This window comes from Pholcus phalangioides, unplaced genomic scaffold (genome assembly GCF_987345545.1).
Source record: "Pholcus phalangioides strain wild (caught in Gottingen) unplaced genomic scaffold, Ppha-v1.0 ptg000004l_1, whole genome shotgun sequence".
NCBI lineage: Eukaryota > Metazoa > Arthropoda > Arachnida > Araneae > Pholcidae > Pholcus > Pholcus phalangioides.
In genome coordinates, this window is record NW_028301597.1 from 25,857,948 (window position 1) to 25,881,387 (window position 23,440).

A 23,440-nucleotide genomic window follows, 5' to 3' on the forward strand; every position below is an offset into this window, starting at 1 on the left:
CCACCAACGCCTCCGTTTGGAGTGGTGTCGAGCACGACGGGATTGAACTGCAACGGAATGGAACCAGGTCGTCTTCAGCGACGAATCGAGATTCAACTTGAGCAGGGATGACAATCGTGTTCGTGTGTGGCGACCCCGTGGTGAACGCTTGAATCCTGCCGTCGCTTTACAGCGACACACCGCTCCCACAGCTGGTGTCATGGTATGGGGTGCTATTGCTTACGATACACGATCACCCCTAATATTGATCCATGGCACAATGACAGACCAGCGGTACGTCCATAACATCCTTCAGCCACATGTGTTGCCACTCATGGCAGGGCTCCCAGAAGCCATTTTTCAACAAGACAATGCTAAGCCACACACAGCAAGGATGTCACAAGACTGCCTCCGCCACATTACCACCCTTCCCTGGCCTGCTCTATCCCCAGATTTGTCACCAATCGAGCATATCTGGGATCATTTGGGACGGCAAGTTGGACACCCTACGAGGTTGGTCGAACTAGAGGCGCATTGACAGCAACTGTGGAACGAGATGTCTCAGGACATCATACGGAACTTGTATGCCTCAATGCCCGCTCGTATCGCATCGAGCATTCGCGCTAGAGGGGGTCCAACAGAGTACTAAAACTTCTGTTCATCTGTACTTTTTTCTGCAATAAATGATTCTTTTTCTTGGATTTTCTAATCACTTACTTATATCAACGTAGTACTTACATGTGTAAAATTTCGTTTCATTTTGACGACTTCTTCTAGGTGCGCAAATTTTTATGGCAATGAGTGTATTTAACATTTCTTGTGTAAATTGTAGTTTGTTTAAATGACTTCATTTTTGTGATTTTTCTATGAATTATTAAATCGTGTCATGCTAATTGCATTACCATTTTACCTTGACTGGCTATCATATCCATTCTGTGAGCAAATTTCCCATGTGCTGGAGGAGTACAGTATCAGCTATTTTACATTTTTAAATATTTTTCCCCCTTCGCCATACAAAATTCCATTACCTCAGGAACATTCATGCAAATTTTCAAGTCATTCTGACCATTGGTTTTCATTTTAGTGTTTTAAAATCAGAACTTTAGTTATAACCACCATGTAAATCGTAAATAATTGCTAATTAATCTCTGCATTAATTATGCTTCATTAAACACATTGTATTTGCCTAGTTTTTATCACAGTTTTTGCAAAATAGCATCCTAATTAAACGTATTGAGAGTAACTGGAGAAAACAACTTTATCATAGGATTAAGAATATAAGAATTCTTGGAATGGTTCAGGGAGGCGATAGAAGCTACGGATATGACATAGGATCCTGCGGATTCAGTTGAGTTGGGGGGGGGGGGGGGAGAGAGGGCGGTGTGAGAAAAAAATTCTGAAGAAGGGGGGCAATGTAATAAAAAGATTGGGAAACTATTCTAGATCAGTGTTTCCCGACCGGTGTGCCGTGATATCGGCTAAAGGGTGCCACAAGATATTATGAACATGAATCAAAAAATAAAATTATGGTCCACTTAAGGTCTTAAAATAAATTAAGTCAAATTACTCTCATGCGTGACAGATTTATCAGATAAGTCGCCATCTGGTGGTAGTGTCATCAATGTGAGCTTTGGCCCAAGTTAGGTCTGGCTGTCTATGTACGGCCCCGTTCAACGCACACGACCTCTAAGGAAAGAGGATTTGTTGGCTTTCTAGTTTAATGGTCTAGGGTGCTCACCCGGCAAGTGAGAAAATGTGGATTCGATTCCCGCAAGTCCAATTTTTTTTCTTGACTTCATCTTCGCATCAGCCAGCTGTCAAAACTTTTATAGTAATAGCAGAGATGGCATAACACACACACCTTCGGATAAGCTGAAAGACTATTTGTCAATACTTATCAAGATTGCAATAGAGATGTACTTTCCATCTTCTTCACTGAGAATTTCAACGTTTGAAATTCGCGCATTTTGCAAACAGTGCCAGGGAAATAGATTTCACTGCTTTTGCCAACAGGATGAATTTATTTATATTTGTGCCGATTCCGCATTCAAAGGTATGTTCACTAAGAGTGGGGCATCGGTGGCTATTTTTTGGCCTGGACTGAGAAAGAGGAGTATCCTAATTTAATGAAGAAAGCAATTAACACACTTTCACCCTTTTCATATCTATGCGAACAAGCCATAGAGAACAAGCCTCTGCTATAGAGAAAATGAAATATAAATCAAGAAATAGACTACTAATATTACTCTATCATACATGCAGCTCGTACACATTCCTCTGTGGAATTTCTAACGAATTGGTACATGTTGAAATGTACGTGTTGTGAACCTAACGTGAAGTTTGTTTTTGTGTAATTCTTGTCAGGGGATTTATGTGTAGTGCTGCCATCTGTTGAGAAATAGACTGCAAGACCTTTATAGGAAAATGTTTTGCAGTCTATTGGCGTGTGACTGCTAACTGTAAAGCTTGATTTCAAGTATCTGTGCTCTAAGCATCGATCACAAGTTTCACATTAATGATTTAATCGAACAAAACTCTACTGATGTATTTTTACTCCGTGATTTTTGTTGTAGTAAACTGTATTCAAGGACGGGTGCCTCAAGTTTTTAATATTATTCCCGAGGGTGCCGCGAACTTCAATAGGTTGGGAAACGCTGTTCTAGATCATAGTTTTCCAAACATTTCATTCCACATCACTCCCTTCTTCAGAATTTTTTTTCTCTCATCGTCCGCCAACTCAAGTGAACCCATAGGATCCTATGTTAAAACCGTAGCTTCTATCGCCCTACCCCTGGACCATTCCATTCCCCACATTGAGAAACATTGTTCTAGATGAAGATCCAGAATTGATGATAATTCATAATAAATGAAAGAAAAAATTACAGAAATGATGGAAATTCCAGAAAGGATGAAAGTTTTGAAGTCCAAAAATGGTGAAAATTCTGAATTTATTAAAGAAACGATTCTAGAATCGGCAGAAATTTCGAAATTATGAAAGAAACAATTCCAGAATTATTTCCTTCTAGATGGAAATTCAGAATTTCAACATTTTTGTCTTTCTATATAAAGATGCAGAGTTCCAGAATTGATGGTAATATGATATCATAATTGATGCATCTACAATAGCTGGATCTCCCCGTGGGCTGTAGAATTGGAAGTGTTTGGCGCACTCCACATTTTCACTCGCCACCAAGCACTGACGTTTGGAAACGTGGCTCCACAGCTTATCCTCTAACCTCCCCATTACACGGGGTCCCTTCCTTCCCTAACCAGAGCGTGATAGTGACTAGTACACAACCTCGCTATTCAAACAACTTTGCAAGAAAGCAAATTCTTTATAAGTCGCCAAACCTTAACACCCATCATCCAGTTTCACTATGGTGCTTGCCATAGCAATCCGAAGAGAACGGTTTCGCAATGTCTCACCAGCAAAGAGTGGTTTTCCCGCCAACCCTCCCGTAAATAAACATCAAACTATATAACCAACTGTTTTTGGGGCAGATGAAATCAAATCAATGTCTCATTTTTTTTCTGCATTTTCAACAAAGTCTGCTTGAATGCCTGAATCAATGAATGAAATCATTTTCCCAAATTATTAATTGCATTTTATGTACTAGAAACAATACCCATGTTTTCTTCATATACTGGGAGCATAAGAGAAGTGACAAACATGTCTGAAATGCATTGTTCAGGAACCATGGCAAAGAAAGCAAATATTCAAAAAAATTGTTGCTGGACAGTTTTTTTTTTGCCCATTTCAGGCATTTGCACAGCTCTGATGGACTTTCAAAGTAGCCTATCATTTGAGTTGAGTCCCGTTTGAAGTATGTAAAATATTTTGAAGTAAAGATGGAAATGCTTGATTTTTCATGTTATGCCAGTATCGTGTGGTAAGTCTGCCTGCTCTCTTTGAAGAGACTTTTTTAATAGGAGACTATCTCACACTCATGCTTCGAAGTGAGTCTACCACAAAACACTAAATTTGGAAACCTAGTTTTTGTTTGTGTCCACCGTTATGATTGTCTTGTGTTAAGCGGTTGCTGCCCTCAAGTTTGGAAATGACAATTCAGCAATTTATTAAATGTATGAACTTCTTTTTATGCATTTTGCAACACATTTTCATTGTTGCAACAAACAATTTTATTCTGCAACAGTAATCTAAATAAAAAATATTTTCCCTATTGTTGTTCTCATTGTTTTCTCACTGTTGTGTACCGACAGGGCTGTCTCAACAGCATCATGTACCCCCCTCCCGGGAAAAGTGGTGTCCTGAGGCCCTCTACTTGGTTGGAAGAAGAACCCTGCTTATCAATTCATGGTAACATCCAAGGAAAGTCTGACACTCTGCAAAGTGGCTGCCACTTTACACATTGACCAAGCTTCAGACACTGGCCACTTTGTGAAGTAAACAACAGTTGCTGGCCACTCCGCAACTAGAGTCTAGACTTCAAGCATGGAACTATAACATATTTATTTATGAAGTCTATGGAGATAATGCTTCATATGAATCAACAGTTTGATGATTTTGTGAAGAAATCAAGCAGGCCTAAACTGGCTTAAAGATGAGGAAAATATGAAGTTGACTTATAGAACAGTAGAGGTAAAATCTTAAACGCTTCTCCTGGGCTCAAATGTCAATTTTTCAGAGATGTCAGGACTATTCGATACAATGATGATGCATCACTTTCTACTTGAACTTTGTGGAAGTTTTCAGTGAAGAGCATAATACTGCCATGGGGGTTGAAGTGAGAGATGCATGGGTGCTCGAGCGCCCACAGTATTTTGTAACGCTGGATTCGGCACCCCAGAACTGGTTTGGAAATCAAAATCTGAAGTCGAGCACCCACACGTCTAACTCACTTCCGATACCTCTGTAATACTGCATAAATATTTCTTTGGCTTGCTAATGTCAGTTAGAAAATATTTTAATAACCACATATAAAGAAGTATGATGTAGCATGATAATTAGGTCATGTGAAGTAATTAATTTTTAAACAAGAAATGTGTGTATCAAAATTGCACACTTGTATCATAGAGGTGAGTGAGCATGTGGTTCTTCATAGTACTCGACTGCCTAAATCTCCTATGGCATTGATTACATTCGTGCGGATATTCCCCTTTATGTATTAATATGTGTGTGTTCTTGTTTTGATTCGTCGTGAACCCTTTATTGCATATAGAACACTTGTAAGGCTTTTCTCCAGAATGTATCAAGTAATGTCTCTGTAAGTGAGGTCTCCTATCAGTGCTGTACGAACAAATACGGCAACTGTATCTTCTTGATTGTAAGTCCATAGTACCACTTGACATATTGGTGTTAAAGCTTTGTGTCTTGTCAAATTTCAAACCTAGAAAGAAATGGGCAAATGAAATATGAGCATTTGGTAAAAGAGAAGAAAAAAAGAAATTAAATGATTGGATATTATAGAATCTTAATTCAAGTTATCGGAAACCCTAACGAAACAAAAGAAGCAACTTAATATGTTTCATAAACTTGCAATTATGCCATTAATCTCTCTGAACTAATTCACCACATAAAGCAGTGATGGGAAAACTTTTCTAGGAGCGAGCCAGCCAGGACTATTAAGACATTGAATCACAATTGAAATTTTCATGCTTAGAAATGAAGTGTAAACGGATATATCACATTATTTGCCACGGTTTCATTGCAAATGAAACACAATGGTTTATCCTTTACAACTGTGAAAAAGCACTTCCAGGTCCATTCATCTTTGAAAACACAACTTCCTGAATTGACTTTGCATTTTTCAGTACATTTTTCGAGACCTTTTTCCTTTCATACACCTGCTCTACCAGTGAAATTCACCAGTTTTAGCCATGGCCCTCACATGGGGGGGGGGGGGTGCTGACAGGGCTGGTTATCATTTTTTTGCTTTTCCACGCTATAAATTAACTGCAGAAGGGGGCCCGTTAAAAGTCTGACCGAGGGGCCATGGTTTTATCCATCGCTCTCACGAGGAGGATTATATTGGGGAACTTTATTGTATATATTGCATACTCACATAATACATATGCAACACAAGTAGTAATTTCAACATTCTTCTAGAACATAACGACATTAATAATAAATATGCTAATTAATTCTGTATAAATTTTGGGACTGCAATACTTAGTGTATAAAACAAATAAGTGTATTGTGATAACTTAATGCATATTTATAAGGGTTCCCTTTTTGGCATACATACAAAAACATTTTTAATTATTTTCTATTTAAATTCTACCTTAAATGAATTTTTTTAAAACACTGAAATTGAAAATTTGTATTCTAAAATCAGCAGCGGGCTGTATTTTGCCTGTGGGTAACATGAAAAGACACAGATGCAACTTCAGTTTGCAGCAGATTAGCTTTACAAATATTACGCTGTTATAGTCAGCAACATCCTCATTAATAACATCCATAATTGAGCAATACTTCAAGAGTATCAATTTCAGTACAGTGAAACCTTGTTTTTATTATTAAACTCTCTCCTCTCAAAATGTGACTATTTTCTGATAACACATATCTTTTTGTTGATATGGTGCTATAAAAAATTACATTTTACTCCACTTAAATAATGCAAAAGCGAACAGATCAAAAATTTATGAGCTCATCGATAGAATCAGCTAAAACGAACAAAATAACATGGTACTTCTACGAAAACCCATGACAACATACCAGTAATTACCAAAATCATGAATTTGGGAGAGAGAGTATTGATTCTATATTTCTCAGTTGCGAAACACATATTTTTTGCCTCGTTTTCTACTATTCAGCTGGATAAAAAGGATGTATAAAATTGTGTTGAATCATATATTTCTATTAATTATACCGTTACATCACACTTATTTGTCTATAAATATAATATACTTATATATAACATTAATAGTATTTTTATTATTCTCTGCTAGCTGATACCTTCAACAGAAAATAATCTACTTATGCCATTGATGACGTACTGTTTTCAATAATGAGTACATATCTGTATATCGGAGGTAAAAGGTGCCAAAAGGGAAATTTCGCAAAAGAGCTGTTTGAAGATTTTTTTCTCGTGGCCTTCTATGGAGCTCGCTTGTTTTATGAAGTGAACATCTGTTATTTACTGAAAAGCCCATGAAACAGGGTCTCAATGTATTTTGTTTTACAGTGTGTCTTAGCACCAGGTTTACAAACTTCTAGGAGGAATAGGGTGCACCCAGACAACTTGGAATCAAGTGTAATGCAAGGTAAGAAATGCTTTCCTGGCGCGTTTCATGGTAGCAGTGATTCTGGGCATTTGGTACATTAGCCTGCTTGATCGCCAGATCTATCATGAATCATGCCTTGATTAATACTAATTCTTATAGTTACACCATGCCTTGATTACTTCTCAAGTCCCCAGACTAGAGGCATATCAAAACTTTGGTGTATGACACCAATCAAGTTCTGAAGATTTCTCAGCTTCTGTCATTCAGCATCGCCATCAATTTTTTCCTTACAGTAAACTAAATACAGTGATAAAATTTACCATGAGAGAAGATGCTTTAATTAGGCTTCAAATTCAACAACTATTGTTCCTGCTAATGAAACTAGAAGAAAGATTTAATATTCAAAATCTATATGGCAGTTATAGATTTAAGTTTTTAAATGATAAAGAGAAAAAAATTACTACAAAATAAGTTACAAAAAGACTATGGGAACTAAATTTTTTATTAATATACTCATAAGTGCATAATATAAAAACAATTCAATACAAAATATAAAAACAAAATACTCAAAAATTCATTTTGAGGAAGAAAATTTCATTTCCTGCATAACATGGAAATTTTCTTGTTTTGTCAGATATGTATTTTCCATAAAATGAAACATTCTCAAAAGTATTAATTTCTAATACGCAAACTTATTGCATCAAAAATAAATGGTATGAAAGGAAAAAAAAATTTAATGTATTAACATCCTAACAGTATCACGGAATCAATAAACAGCATGACTACATATATTTAACATCCTTATTTGTCTGATTTCATAACATTTTTTTATCAACAAAAAAATTTCAATATGGACAGATGAAATTATTGTTAAACGTTTCATTTACACAAGTAAAATTTTCTTCAAACTGAGGAGATATTACCATTCGTTATAAACTTGTTGCACAACAAAAGACAACTAGGAATTATCAACACAAAGTCTAGGATCCTGCAATTTTTCCAAAATACCATGATAGCAATGAACAATTTAAGATATATCCATTAACACATCAGTGAGCATCTCAAATTATTGGCAGAGATTTCTATGAGTTTTTTCATCCAAATACATGATTATTTTTCCAGCATGTGAAAACCATTAAAGACTATGCTGAAAGCTTTTAATAGATCCAGCAATGACATTAAAGATTTCCCATTCAAAACCTTTAAGGCCCATAAATTCAACTGAACATACAGCATTGTTAATTTCCCGTATAAAACATTTGTACAAGAGCGGTTTGCTCATCTGTCCTTTGTATGCCTCAAGTGCATTTATAGCATTTTTGATTCTCCTGATAAACTCATTTTCTTTCTTTAACCGTGCAATCTGTTTTTCAAATTCTTTTATGCTCTCGTTGATCTTGATATAAGCTTCTTGTCTCTTTTTGTCAGACTCTGACAATTTAGGATCAGGCGTTGCTTTTAATATACGAAATGAAACTGGTCGATTTGAAATGGATACATATTTCTTGAGATGATCGATTAGTTGTTTGGTAGACTTTGAAGGAGCTGCAAGACAAAAGTAGCTATACATAAAATAGTCATTACCAGACACAGCTTCCATTGTACGAATATATCACCATGTATTCACATGTCAGTAAAAAAAATTATTATTTGGCAATACAAAATTCATTTTTAAGGAATTTCATATTGGAATTCAGCATCAGAAACATCAGCAATGGGGGAGAAAAACTAACAAATAAACTGATATGGTAAAATCCATGAGTGCAAAATTCAGAAGAGTACTTTAAGAAGGCACATTTAAGAACAGAAAACTTCATCCTTAAAAAGCACTTGAGAAAAGAAAAAATCCTTAAACAAGGAGAAAATACTTCATCCTTAACTTTGAAATAAATAAGAATTGATTTCAACATACACATATACTTTTAATTTATTCACATTGTATGTCATGAAAAAACTCAAAACGATGGTACAACATGCAAAGTAAATACTTACCCATCTTTCCTAGTAGTGAAAAAAAAAACCCCATAATTATGTTATTCTTACAGCATTTACACACTTTAACAAGTTTCAAATGAAAATCACACAAAGTTTCTCAATAAACTTTGTATACATCATTCTCACACCTATTTACATGAAAATTTTATCCAAATTGTTGAAATACCAATGAGTTTATGAAAACTACTAACATGTCTAATATCCTGACACATATAATTTTTTTTTGCGCACTTCAAACATTTTCCAATATAATAATAAAATAGCACTTAACAAAGCAAGGAGGATCAAGGGGGGAGTTCATACAAAGCAAGGAGGAACAAGGGGGGAAGTTCATACAAAGCAAGGAGGAACAAGGCGGGGAGGGAGAAATTTCTCTGGGTAACAATCTTGATAGGGCAGCAGATTTTAGGGACAAAATAAAAAAAATTGCAAAATTTGTTTAAAAAAAAATTGGAGTTTCACATGAATATTGAAGTTTTATGGGAGGGGGAAGAGGATTGAGAAAAATGAATTTTTTTTTTTCAAAAAAAAGCATGCATAGTCAATATGATTATTTTCACTATTATACCTTTCAGACCCTGATCCCACAAATGGGTTGCTATTTCTCACTGTCGAATTTTTCTTTTAACCCCAGGGAGTTAAGCCCTGACTTAAAGGATTGTGTAAGTTTGGAGTTAGAAATAAGGTGAATATGAACTTTGGGGGGGGGGGGCTTTTGAGAGGGCAGCACTTTAAAATTGAACTTTCAGAGGAGTTTTAAGATGGCTTCCAGGAGGAAGTGCTTCCGAGAAATGTGTGATTTATTACATAAAATTTAATAAAATTCTGGAAAAAAAATTGTGTGTGTACCCTGCATTCATCTTGGCTGAAAAAAAATTTAACAAAGTGAATTATTTCTTCATAAATTTATTTTTTAAATTGAAAAAATAAAGATTTGCTGACATCTATGTTTTTACGAGGATGACGTCACTCTCCGCTACCATACGAAGGTTTTAACAACTGGCTGTTGCGAAGATATATTTTGGAAAGAGAAAATTCAACTGCCCCTGCGGGGAATCGAACCCACGTCCTTTCACTTTTCAGTCGCCATCTGGTGGCACTGTCTGCAGTTGTGAGTTTGGCCTGAGTCTGGTCCGGCCATCCATGTACTGTTCCTTTCAGTGTACACGAGCTCCAAGGAAAGATTGAGAAATTCTGTGCCTCTGTAGTCTAGTGTTCTAGGGCGTTCACCCGGAAAGTGAAAGGACGTGGGTTCGATTCCCTGCAGGGGCAGTTGAATCTTCTTTTTTTCCAAAATATATCTTCGCAACAGCCAGTTGTTAAAACCTTTGTATCTATGTTTTTGATGCATTTTTTAAATATCAAAAATACAAAAAAAATTTGAAAATTCCAAAAAAATGAATGTTTGGGTCTGAAAGGGTTATATATGCATGTGTAACCTTCAGATGCTATTTTGTATTCCACTAAGCATAGAATTCAAAAGTGCATTTATAAAAATGCATTTACATCACACAAGATCATCATCCTTGAGAAATTTGTAGAGCTCCTGTATAATGTGTATAGCCGAACGATTACTTGTGAGAACCCAAATGCAGTTGTCACATCAAACAGACTTGGCGCTTATGTCATAAAAGACTTCAGGATCTTGTAATGGAAAGGTTGCTACAATGCAATCACAAATGGTTCATGCGTGAATGAAGGAGAAACAAAGAAAATCAAATCAAATGCCAAGCGTATTTACCTATAACTCCTCAAAGAATATGAGTAATCACAGTTAATAGATGGATCTTATGATGGATGACATTCTAGTAATGAACCGGATTGGCTGAATCCATGAGAGTATATCAGCTTTATACAATGAAGAAACTTATCTAAGTTGACAACCTACAGTCAAACAATTTTCTGGTCAACTTAGGCAGGTGGTCAAAAAAGATCTAGTCTTGTATAACCCTATATTCCTTCCCTGAAAAACAGTTAAACTCAGATCGGTGGATGATTTAAACAGGTCTAACTGGATACCTGGCATTTCCAAACTGTTCATTGCGAACATCATGATGCTCCCAGAAGTACCAAGAGTGCTCAAAGCTTGTGTATGATTTCATGCTTGTAAACACTTGATAAACATACCAATCTAGCATACTGTACAAATTGCATTCAAGGATTACAATTATCCTGATTTCAGGCATAGGTTTCTCAAACTTGCTGAAAGAGCGCTTTATGTTAATGACTGGCATAGGCAGTGATTATGACTTAAAAAAAGTTGAAGACCTCCGTTGTATACAGTGGAACCTCCCATTAACATACACTTTGAAACCTGAACAACAGGACTTCAGTGTATGTTGGTATATGTTAACACTCCCTGATAGTGGACAAAAATTTTGATCCCAATGGTTTCCATTATTGAGAGGTTCCACTGTATTATCTATTTTTCATCTAAATTTAAAAAAGTGATGTAATCTCTGCGTACCAACAATAGACAAAGCTTCATGAGCCACTGGCTTGTCAAGCAAGCATTGTTTCTCTCATGGCTCATTTTCCTGTCCACATTACTCATGAGCATGGCATGTCACAGGAATACTACTACTTAAAGCATACATGCACCTTGTACACATTCCTTTGTAAAATTTCTAATTGGTATATGCCGGAATGTACCATATATACTCGTGTATAAGCTAACACTTTCACTTCAGGACCCCCAAAATTATCCCGTTAAATTATGTAACAAATTTTTCAACTAAAAAACGGCTTATACACGAGTATATACAGTATGTTCTAAGTATAAGTATGTGTGGCCCGAACATATTTGTGTGTTCAGAGTTGTACTTGTTTTGTGTTCCTGCTGGTTGTCACAGGGATACAAGCTAGAGGATGAGTTTTGTGGATCCACTTCAATTACCTATATCAATACTGAATTTTTTGTAGTTTTATTCCCTAAAAACCAGGCACATGTTTATACAAAAAAATCTATGATTGTTTTTGAGGGTAAATATAGATAATTACCCCCATGAATTTTTGTTTATTATTTTTTCATTTATGATATGTATAGAGCATTTTACATACATTTTCAAATGCGTACATTTCAAAAAACACACACTACAACATATCTTACAGTTATTGCATAACATATTGCATCCGATGGAAGAATAAAGATCTATTCATTAAGATAAGTCTCCATTGCGGAAGATAATTTTTTGAACGGAGGGGGGAGACACAGATCTCTCCAAATGGAGAGTCACTAATGTGTGTGTGTGTGAATGAATAAACGTTTACACAGAGAGTACAAAACACATGATGTTACTCACATTACACGTTTCCCTCTTATTAGCAAACTATTCTATAATGATTTTTTCTTAAACAGACCATAGATTACAAATGCATAATTACAGAAAGAAACAAATGTAATAAATGAATAAAAAATTAACATGGTGAAAGTACAATCAATAGAGACGTGTGTTATGTCGGGACCTGCACTATGTTCAGGTGAAAATAAGCATTAAGACGTTCCTGGCATCATAAAAGCCAAATGTGTACATGCATATACAAGATCAATGAATGCACGATTTCTGGTTTCTTATACCATGGTATAATCCATGAGTTCAAATATCGTATATTTCTTATACATATACACCCTTCACAAAACCTAGATGGCTTTAAAAAACTAATGCCAGTAGTTTTTAAAATGATCAAAAATGTATTTGGAAACCAATAGACAATTTCATCAGAAATTTCTCTTACAGAGCTACCATTAAGGGATGTGTAATAGATGATTGCATTAGTCCCATGTTTTAACTCTTTTACAGCTGGTTTTCTCCCCTCAAAATAGACTAGTCCAAGTTTTGTCTAATCTTTTTTCTCTCGTTTTACTCTTTTTCTCCTCACCTTTCTATGAGACTAACCTTCTTTTATCCCTACCCCCCAGACTTTCTGGGTGATGACCTTGATTTCTCACTCACTTTTTAATTGGATCATTTTTTTGTCACACCGTGGACATTCAATGATTCGAGGGTAAGACAGACTTTTGAAGTTTGAAACTGAATTTAAATGGCCCATGCTGCTAAACTGCGCAACAGGATTCTTACCCGTTAAACTAGAGATTTGTGCGCTATTGACAGGGATATCATGAAGTTTATATTCAACCGAACCTATTATTCTTTGCTTCATTCTCTCCCCAGTACAAAATTTTCTAACATTGATGATGGCAGTAAAAGCCCACATCCTCTAATCACAACACTAATATGCATCTAAGATGAAAAACATTCATAGGTCAGATATTTCAGTTTCTGTCTCAATCTGGTCACCTTATAAATAAATAACTGTAGATCAAAGGTGCTCAACCCAAGGCTGACTTAGGACATCATGAGCCTCAGGGCCAACTGATTTTTCTGAGGCCCTACCCATTAAATTCTCTGAAATTCCAACTGGATCAGATTTTTTGAGGCCCTGAGCTGCGTCCAGGTGGACCGATGTGCTAAGATGGCACTGACTAAACCTTTAGGAGAGCACAGGCCATTTCACAAGTGTGAAAATGTATCTTGTGGGCCATTCAAGTGATATAGAACAGTGCCGTAGTTCACTTTAGTGATCTGTGAATGTGAGGAGGGCCACTTGAGATCCTTAACTGTACTGTGGCCACTTAAGTGCTCTGAAACTGTGCTGCAGGTAACTTGAGTGATCTGGAACTGCACCATGAGACACTCAAGTGATCTGGAGTAAATGGGCCATGAAAAGCTCAAGTGCTCTGGAACTGCATTGCAGGTCACTTAAATGATCTGGAAATGTGCTGTGGGTCAATTGAGTGATTTGGAGCAGTGTTGTGGGTCACTCATGTGATCTTTTAATTATATGCTGCGGGTCATCTAAATGATCTGCAAATGTGCTTCTTTGTTCATTTAAAAAAAAACAGGTCGCGAGCCATATCAGATGACTCTGGTGGCTACCGGGTGAGTGTATATGTTGTAGTTGCTATGCCATTTGCCACTGACACAACATCACCAGAGAAATGATATTAAAAGATGTTCCCTTTCTTACAAGAACAAAAAAAATTAATGATTGTCACAACAAATGAGTCTTTTTATGACTATACAAACTAGTCGGCTGCCGGAACTTCTGATGGCAAACATTGCATTTGAAGCGGTATTCGCCGGAATGTATATATGAGTGCGTTTCAAGATTCTGCTTGGTCGTGAAACCTTTACCACAAGTTCGGCACTTATGGGGTCTTTCACCAGAGTGTCTCAGATTGTGCCTGGACAAGTGCGACCGACTTGGACAGGTGTAGCCACAGATCCTGCAGGTGAACTTTCTTGCCGCCGCAGAGAAAGTTGTTTGAGTCCACAGATTTTCTGCCCTCAAGTTCATTGAAGTAAAGCTGAGAAATCTTCTGAAACTACCGTAGGATGATAAGTCTGCAAATAGAAAAATAATTGTGGAAAAAACATAAGTAATGAAAGATAAAATTCCAGACCAACAATCAATAAAAAATATAACTATTGAAACATATTGTAATTTCATACAATCTATTTAGCTATGTTGTTACCATTAAAAAAACAAGCTTCAGAAGTAGCAATCTGCAACGTCAAAAGATAAGCGCATATTCTAAAATTACACAGGGCTTGGCAATAATCTAAAGTATATTCATATTCCAAAAAAGGATAGCCTATATTTGAACCAGACTTAATTCGTTGAGACTGAAAATTTTATTAATAACACTGAGGAAAATGTTAAAGTTCAATGTACCATATTTACTTGCATATAGGACGAGGTTTTCATTCATTTTTCACTGCTCCAAAAAAAAAGCCTAGGTTGTCCTATATGCGCGATCAGAGTATTCGTCAAGATTTTGTAATAATTTAATTTAGAGTTGTAGCGAAGCATCGGAGGGAGAGTCCAAGTAGACAAAAGTTATCATTAAGAAAACGTGGTTTGCCTTAATACATGCATTTAAGGCTATTTACCTGTGAATAAACGGAATAAGGAGTCGCAATAATTAATCTAGTCTCTTTCTTATGTTTGATCTCTGAAACCATACCTCATCCTATATGTGAATAGATATGGTAATATACAGAAACTTCAGGGTTTTACTCAGTCCCATCATTTATTATATATATATATATATATATATATATATACACAAATATATATATATACATTGAATACATGTCTTTGCCCCTCCCTGGAAAATGCTGAAATGACGGCCTTGGTTTTACTGAGTATAATAATCCACATAATTGCATTTGGACTCCATGCACTTAGTTTGCTGCGAGATCAGAAAAATTATAAATCATTCAAAACTTATTTTTTGCAAAAATTATTTCAGTACTTCCCATAATATGCAATAAATATCAACAAAAACAGAGATGAGGTTACGATTTATTCAATAGATTTCGCCACAACACATGCAAAAATCCATAAAGGTATTCAAATGGGGAGGGGGACTGTAAGCACACATTATATATACAAACTCTTAAAATAAAAAAATTCGTTTGAAATAATTGTCACACGGAATAATCATTTTCATAATCAATGTTCACTTCAAGTCACTTGGAAATCTAATATGAACGTTAGTACGACTTTGAAGGTTTGATTTCATCCTGAAACATCACAACTATTACATCTGTATGGTCATTGACCAGTTTGAATCATCTGAGGCCTCGACAGGTTATACTCCTTATATGTTTGGTGCTGGGTAGAAATTGCACACGAGTGTTTTGACTTGAATTTTTCCTCAAAATATCATCTATTACAATGCATTGACATCTTTTTAAAAGATTTGGCAAACTATGGAAAAAAAGAAAAAAAAATCAGGTCATCATACTGTTTCGAAATGACAAGTTTTTGAATTTGAATAGTATGCAATATCAATTTGAACTGCAGTTGACGCTCGATTTTATGAACTAGTACCCTGGTTCCAAATAGTATGCCATTAACAGTTTTTCCATTTAGGAACTTTCAACTTCATGAACAGAGTGTTTTAGTCCATACGAGTACATAAAAACTAGCGTCTCCATTGTAGTGATGAGCTGAAAGACAAAAATTATGAATATTCATGAATATATAGTGAAAAATTGTCACTATAAATTCATAAAAACACAGTAAACCTGTGTTTCTTTGCCTTTTTCAGCCCATGGCCTCCTCCTCCTCCCCTTTGGAAAATATTTCCATCTCTTGGCTCCCTGACTTATTAGGGGTTCCCCTACGTCTCATCCAAGAGCAAAACCCTTTCTACATATGGAATTTACTTTGAATTAAAACTAAATTTAACAACAAACTAAAATTTTTGTAAATAAGATCTATCTATGGAACCCTGGGCCACGCACAAATACAGAAGGGGTGGGTGACTTCTCCTTCCCTCTTAAGTGCCAGTACAGGCAAAAACTGCACAATGCGGGGGGGGGGGGGGGGAAGAGATTGCAGGTCTGCGTAAAATATAGGGTGATCCAACAAACCTACACAATAAATCCAAAATCCTGACACATCACCCTAGGTATGTGCCTACGACTGAATAGAGTTCAGTAAGCTTCCTTCTTGTAGAGGGTTTTATGTATAGCTGTCTCAACATCATGGGTCCCTGGGCAAAGAGATGTTCTTGACGGCATGTTTCTATTGTCCCAGTTTGAATATGAATTTTTAAAAACCTCTTATATATTTAGTGTTTTTGAGGCAAAGTTGTGGGGGTAGGAAACCATCCCTGTAACACTAAAAGCTGCCAATTTTGGCATCCCATTTGTCCATGCGGAAACAGGCCCTGGTTCTGGGACCCCCCCCCCCCCCCCATACTTAGCTGGAGAAGTAACAGCTTATATATTTTACATACTAATATTCAATCATAGTACCAGTCCGAATTGGACCCATGGGTTAAAACAGGGATCTTCAACGCATGCCAGCTGGGCCCATACTTGGCCCTTGGTGATGAAAAGCTGAAAATTCTTGAAAACTATTAATTCTGGAATTAATGAAGCAAATAATTTTGGAATTACTCTGAAACAAATAATTTCAAAAATTAGTGAAAAAAAACCATAAAAATCAATGAGAAATAATTTCGTAATTTTTGATAGAAATTATTTCCGTCAGTAGAAGAATAATTGCATAATTATTGAAGGAAATGATTTCAAGAGATTGAGAAGGAATTTAATTTCACAATTACTGAAATAAATACTTACAGAATCATTTAAAATGATTTCAGATTAAAATTAATGTAATCAGTAATTAATAAAAAACAATTTCAGGATTAGTGAAAAAAATTATTTTAGAACTAATTGATAAAGAAATAATTTCCAAATAAACAAAAGTCTTCAATTAATTTCTGCCCCTGTTCAACTCGGGCCCCTTCTATTAAGATCTCACATATCACTAAACTACATGAGTTGGTGGTTCACGGGCTTTGTGGGAAGTTTCAATTTATCCAGCCATGTCCAAAGGCCTTGGTTCCATGAATGGCTCTCTGCTGGATTCTGAAAGTAGTCTCATTTTGTTTCTCCACCAATATTTCACTTGGAAGCTTTGTTTCTTAACAACTCTCTGTGCCCCGCCCTGCCACTTAGAATATTTCAGGACCACAAGGGGAGCCATATAGGCCCCAGGTTGAGAACCTTGTGCAGTAGACAACGTAATTTTATTTTACAACTGTAATTTCTGGTACACTGAAATATTTTGGTCATATAAGACCAAGAACAAAAAAAATATCGCTATAGATCGTTACACTGACAGGCAGCAGCAGCACCATCATCATCAAATCCTTCTGCTGTCCTTGACATTTCTTCGAAATTAGTTTTGTTAGTGTATCACTAGAAAAATTCACTTTTGATCATTTGTAGCAAAAAAAAACAACAACATTAGTTTATAAATAAAGTCAGGTATTTCGCACTGTAAAAAAGAGTTAGTGAGACAACTTGATATTATATGTACCTATAAATAAAATATAACCATACATTTAAGTGAGAAAATTCATGTACATATTTATGCAAGTATACGTGCATGTTTTTTCTGCTGTTACTCGGTGAGCAGAAGTAACAAAAGATCAGGAGTTTCCTCACTAAGAGAACTAAAAATATCACTATTTCTATCATAATTGTTCTTAACTGTGACTAAGTCAGTGGAGGAGGCATACTCTGTAATGTAGCCAGCTAAGAAGTTGATGCTTGGCGATATTCTCAGTTCTTTCTGGTGGGAAACCTCCCTACATATATATAATCTCAGTTGCTTCTGCTTGCCAAATAACAGCAAAAGAAATGAAATCAGGTGGTCTTGCTAAGAGAGCTGAAAATATGGCCAGGCATCAACTTCTAGGCTCTTATGTTACGCAGGCTGTCTACCACATTCCCAAAGGAAAGTTTGCACTTGACTAACATGACTATTCCTTGATTTATTCTATGAAATATTAGCAATTTATCACTCATTATTTGGTGTAATGATCAGCAATAGAAATCCTAATACTCTCTGTGATTACTTTTTTATTATTTTCGAAACAAAAACCGACTCGCATTGAAGTCGAAAAACCAGGCAAAATTATCTTCAGCTAGCTATTACTGCACGAGCAATTAGGCTTTTGTGACCGGAAGCTTGATGGGGGGGGGGGGGGAAATGTATGATTTTTGGTAATAAAATGGAGTAAAAGAACTTGCTGGGGGAAAGAAATCTGAAAATTAATTCAGTAAAAATTCAGTGACCTTATTTCTTATTTTTACTTCATTTCATGACCCTTTTCTCATTTTGATATTTTACTCTACGATGGCAGAACAAATCAAACTGCATTAAGCTAATTGCGCACTGAATATCACATTAAAAAATTTGCTGTTTTTTTTTTAATTGCCTAGCCGCGAACTTCAGAGAATGAGAGAGATTTTTTGTAGACATGTACAAAATTCCATACACAGACAAAAAGAAAAGGATTTTTTTTAATGAACAAAACAAGGATTTTTAATTAAAAGTAAAATCAGAATTTTTTTCCCCCTTTTTTTAAAAAAAAAAAGTCATCACGCAAGTCATTTCTGATTAGCTGAAAAATCACCAATTATCCCTCAAAGGAAGGTAAACTACCTGTCATTACCACTCAAATCAAAATAACAAAAAAAAATTGCCATCAGGCCCAAAAATTGGATGTATAGTCGGAGCTCGGTCGATTGCGCAGTGTCTGGAAATCAGAGTGAGCGCAATCAACCTATTTCTTATCATACAAGGTTTATCTTCGGCGCAATCGACCTACACCCGTATAGTCATCCGCAATACAAGTTATACCATCTGTTTGACTGTGGGGGAGACAGAGCCAACCCTGGCTGTGTTGGAAAATTTTGTTTTCGTGAACTCAGGCAAACAGACCTTTTCCCAAGTAGGTAGTATATTCATTGAGAATAACACTGTTCTACAAAGGAAATTTATCTCATACGGGAAATACATTCCTAGATGTTTATCATGTGGGAAATTCAAGTCTGAAAACCGAATTTTGCTATCAGGCAGAGTTTATTCAACAATGCATGTCTAATTTAACTGATACACAGTAGTTAGACAGGGTGTCCTGGAACTCTACGTACAAACTTGGAGGGGAGGTAGAGAACATCATTAGGTATCATAATCAGATAGGAAAGCATGGTCAGAAATGCCACCCTCAAGTGATATAAAGAGGCATGAAGACACAGTAAGGACAATACAGAAAGTATTGTAAAGCGCTTTATTACCCAAGAAAAAAAACAGTATAATAATAGTTAAGCATCACAGGAGGTGTTCAAAATTTCACCCATTGGCACTGATGCACACATGGCATCTACATCACAGGGATTCTCAAACAATTTCAAAGATACCAGCATTTCGCGGATTGTAGCAAAAGCGATGGCGATTCGAGCCATCAAGTCCATATCTGAATCTATTGGCATTTCGTAAACAATGGCCTTCAAGGCACACCAGGAAAAAAAAATCAAGAGGAAATAAATCAGGTGATCGGGGGGGGGGGGGTGCGACGGGACCACCATGCCCAATTTTTCTATTTCCAAATGTCAGTACAGCATCACCTATCCGTGTCAGATCATGCTTACCTATATTCGAATTCTAACGATATTCTCTACCTTCCCTCCAAGTTTGTAGGTTGATTTTTGAAAACCCCTGTATATAAGCTACTGCAGCCAGACATAAAAATTATTGAGTATATATTACTACACCAACTCCGGCCATATATCGCCATACAGCAATTTCCAACCAGTGGAGTTGGGTGGAGAAATGTGAAAGCTCCATCCATCGGTGATCGCCCCAGGTTCGATTCGTAAAGAACTTGCTTCTGATGTTCTATGCCTGGATTCAAACCCCATGGACCTTCATGGTAACTTTCATAGTGGAAGACGAGTATCTTACCACTCTGTGTCCCTTGGGCGCTACTCTAACATAGCTAGTGTCGAAAACTTCTAAGTGCATAGTGGTTCATTAATTTATTAGCTAATTATCAACTATAATTGTTATTATTGATTATTTATAATTATCAACCAATCAATAGGCGTCAGGAACGAAGAAGTCTGTGATGATGACTTCTTTGACACATCACTGTTTCAGCGTAGTCAAAAACTTTGAGACAGAGGTAAACCAAGCATTGGGAATTAACCATATTGTTTACACACACTGTACATACATCTTCTCAGTCTACAAGAGTATGTCTGCATATCATTCCTTTTATAGAGGGTTTACAATAATTAACCCTTTCCGCACCAGGCAAATCGCATACTGTAATTGAAAACAATGTGAACCAAGACATACAAGCTTATGTCCCTGTTGCGGAAGAGGTTAAAAATGAGGAGTGTACTGGGCACAATTCTACAAAGCTGGACTGAAAGAGATCATAGCAACCACACTAATCCAGAGGGGAGAACAATCAATCCCTTCCGCACCTCCAGAGAACCAAATAAACAAAAAATGAGGGTTGCCTAGGTAGGGATATGTTTTCAGTCAATAGTTGCTTTAGGACAACTTATTTCCGTGGTCCATACCACAATTCTCATCAAGATTTTCCATTTAAAGCATTTTCCCACTTGCGTTTTCTCATGATGGTATTTTGAAAATGCTGTGGATACGCATATGGAGCTGGACGTTTGTACAATGGAACAAGAAGTGACGTCACTTCTGTATGTCCAATATGAGAGCACATGTACATTACAGACAAGTGGATGTTCGAAAATTGATAAATTAAATTAGCATTGCGGCTATCTCTGCTATTTGTCCAGTTGGTAGGGTGTACAACTGGCAGTACGAAGGAGATGGTTCAAATCCTGAACATAACTTTACTTTTTTTTTCCCACTCTTACATTTATATTTGAATTTTTTCCCCCTTTCTTAGTTTATCATCATCAATTTTTCGGATTACCAATTTATTTTTCTTTGTATTCAAAGTTGATATTAAAATGTGTCTATTGATTCCAGGAGGGTCGCCTCGGCTCATATAGCCCCACAAGAGCAGGGCTGACAGAGCTCTAGGAACGATTTTCATCATTTTTGATTTTTCACTCTATAAATTCACTATAGACAAACCACTTGTGGCGGTGAATCAGTGAGCGAAGAACGTACATACTGCCCCCGCCATAAGCTGTCACAGCAAAAGAAAAAAACATTCCGCTAATTATAATATCGAAGCAGTAATTGTTTCCAAAAGGTAGGGCAAGCCCGTGTACATAAACTAAGCAAGGGACTCAAATCTGCTGTACACACACACATTGAATAAACACCCAGTGTCATGCGTCTCTAAAAGATCCAACAAGGAGCACGACGTAACTGCAAGTTTTCTGCCGATATTTCTAGCTTGTCGTGGGGGGGGGGCGAGGCAGGGCCGTCTTAAACGCACCATGGGCTCCCAGCCAAGTGATTTTATGAGGCCTCAACCACGCAAATTTACATGCATGCTTTCCGAAAATTTCAATTAAATATGACTGGGGCCTCAGGGCTGTGCCCGGGTGGGCCCATGCGTTAAGACGGCACTGACCCACGGTGCTATTAAGAGGCCCATGCAAATATGGAAGAATATAAAGGGCGTAAGTGTACATGGCAATAAATACATATATAAATACATATACACATATTAAGAATAAAATAATAGCGTAATATATTTCAATAAAGTTGTCGATGCAATTCACATTATACAAATCTCTAAATTACAGTCATCATCTAACAACAATGAATTTCTACGAGTCTAAAGCACGTTGTTTCGTCCTCGGGTAGTGCCTTCCCCACTAATGCCATCTAGTTTTCAACACGAACACTTAAAGGTCACAGTGTGTCTCATTGAAGACTTGGGAGAGCTCACGTAAACTAATTTTCCTCGGCACTAATTCAAAACTGCAAAGGATGCCTCACTGATCATAAACAACTTGTTTATATGGTAAATAAAAAAAGTCACCATTTGAAATCCCTGAAGACCGACAGAGGATAGTTTTATTTTATGCACTTCTCACGATCGGGAAGTTAAAAAAACTAAATTGTGTTCAACACTCTTCTGGTCTAGTGACCAAATTCAGTACTAAGATTGAGGTGATGCCAAAAGCTAATGAGTTTTGATATTTGGCTGTTAGATGGCAGCACGAGTTCCATATCTGGTTTATTTATGATGTATTTAAAGATGTTATTTTCTAGGGGGGCACAAAGACACCTTCATATATTCTCGTGTATATAGGGGTACTAGGGGGTACCAGTTTCGGGAAACCTCGAAAATGAGGAAGCATGCTTGTAACTTGTGTCCTCTCTGTAACGACTTACTTATGTCTGTTCACAACAGATGGAGCCACTATGAACAAAAACCATTTTAAAAAATACTGAATCTTTTACAATATTTATTAAAATGGGGTTTTTTGTGGGGGGAGGAAAGGGGGGGAATGAAATTATTTTTTTCAATTTAGGTTATTTATCGAGGAAACAGGCCATGGCCTCAGGCTAAGATCTTAGGTGGGTCCCGAGCCCAGATTTTTCACAGACCCCTGATGATTCAAAAGTGGAAAAAAATAATAAAAAATAAATTTTCCCCGGGTCGGCTGAGCTCTCTCCGCCCCACAGTTGAGGGGGGGGGGGTAGCAAGCACTGGACAATTAGCGATGTCTTATATTTTCCCGAAAATTTTTCGTATTTTTCTCGAGCAAATATGGTCAGTGTGTGCAAGTATGTTTGTGAAACGAATTCACCGCACTCCATGGGCGTAGATACTCCCAGCGTCAAAAAGTGGAGTCGACTGATCTAATGTACATATGTATACATGAATTGTCATCATCATCATCGTGCCCCCCAGCAAATAATGACCGTGCCCCTCCCCCCCCCCAGACTTCCA

The 23,440-nt window shown here is 36.7% G+C and overlaps 1 long non-coding RNA gene across 1 annotated transcript; it reads right to left on the minus strand.

The window, feature by feature from the left end:
• Positions 1-15,512: 15,512 nt before the first annotated feature.
• On the minus strand, positions 15,513-22,515 carry LOC149086991 (uncharacterized). Its single transcript, XR_016192520.1, has 2 exons — positions 22,282-22,515; positions 15,513-15,936 (listed from the first exon to the last, which is right to left on the minus strand). It is a non-coding gene; the product is annotated as an uncharacterized LOC149086991 (long non-coding RNA).
• Positions 22,516-23,440: the final 925 nt, after the last annotated feature.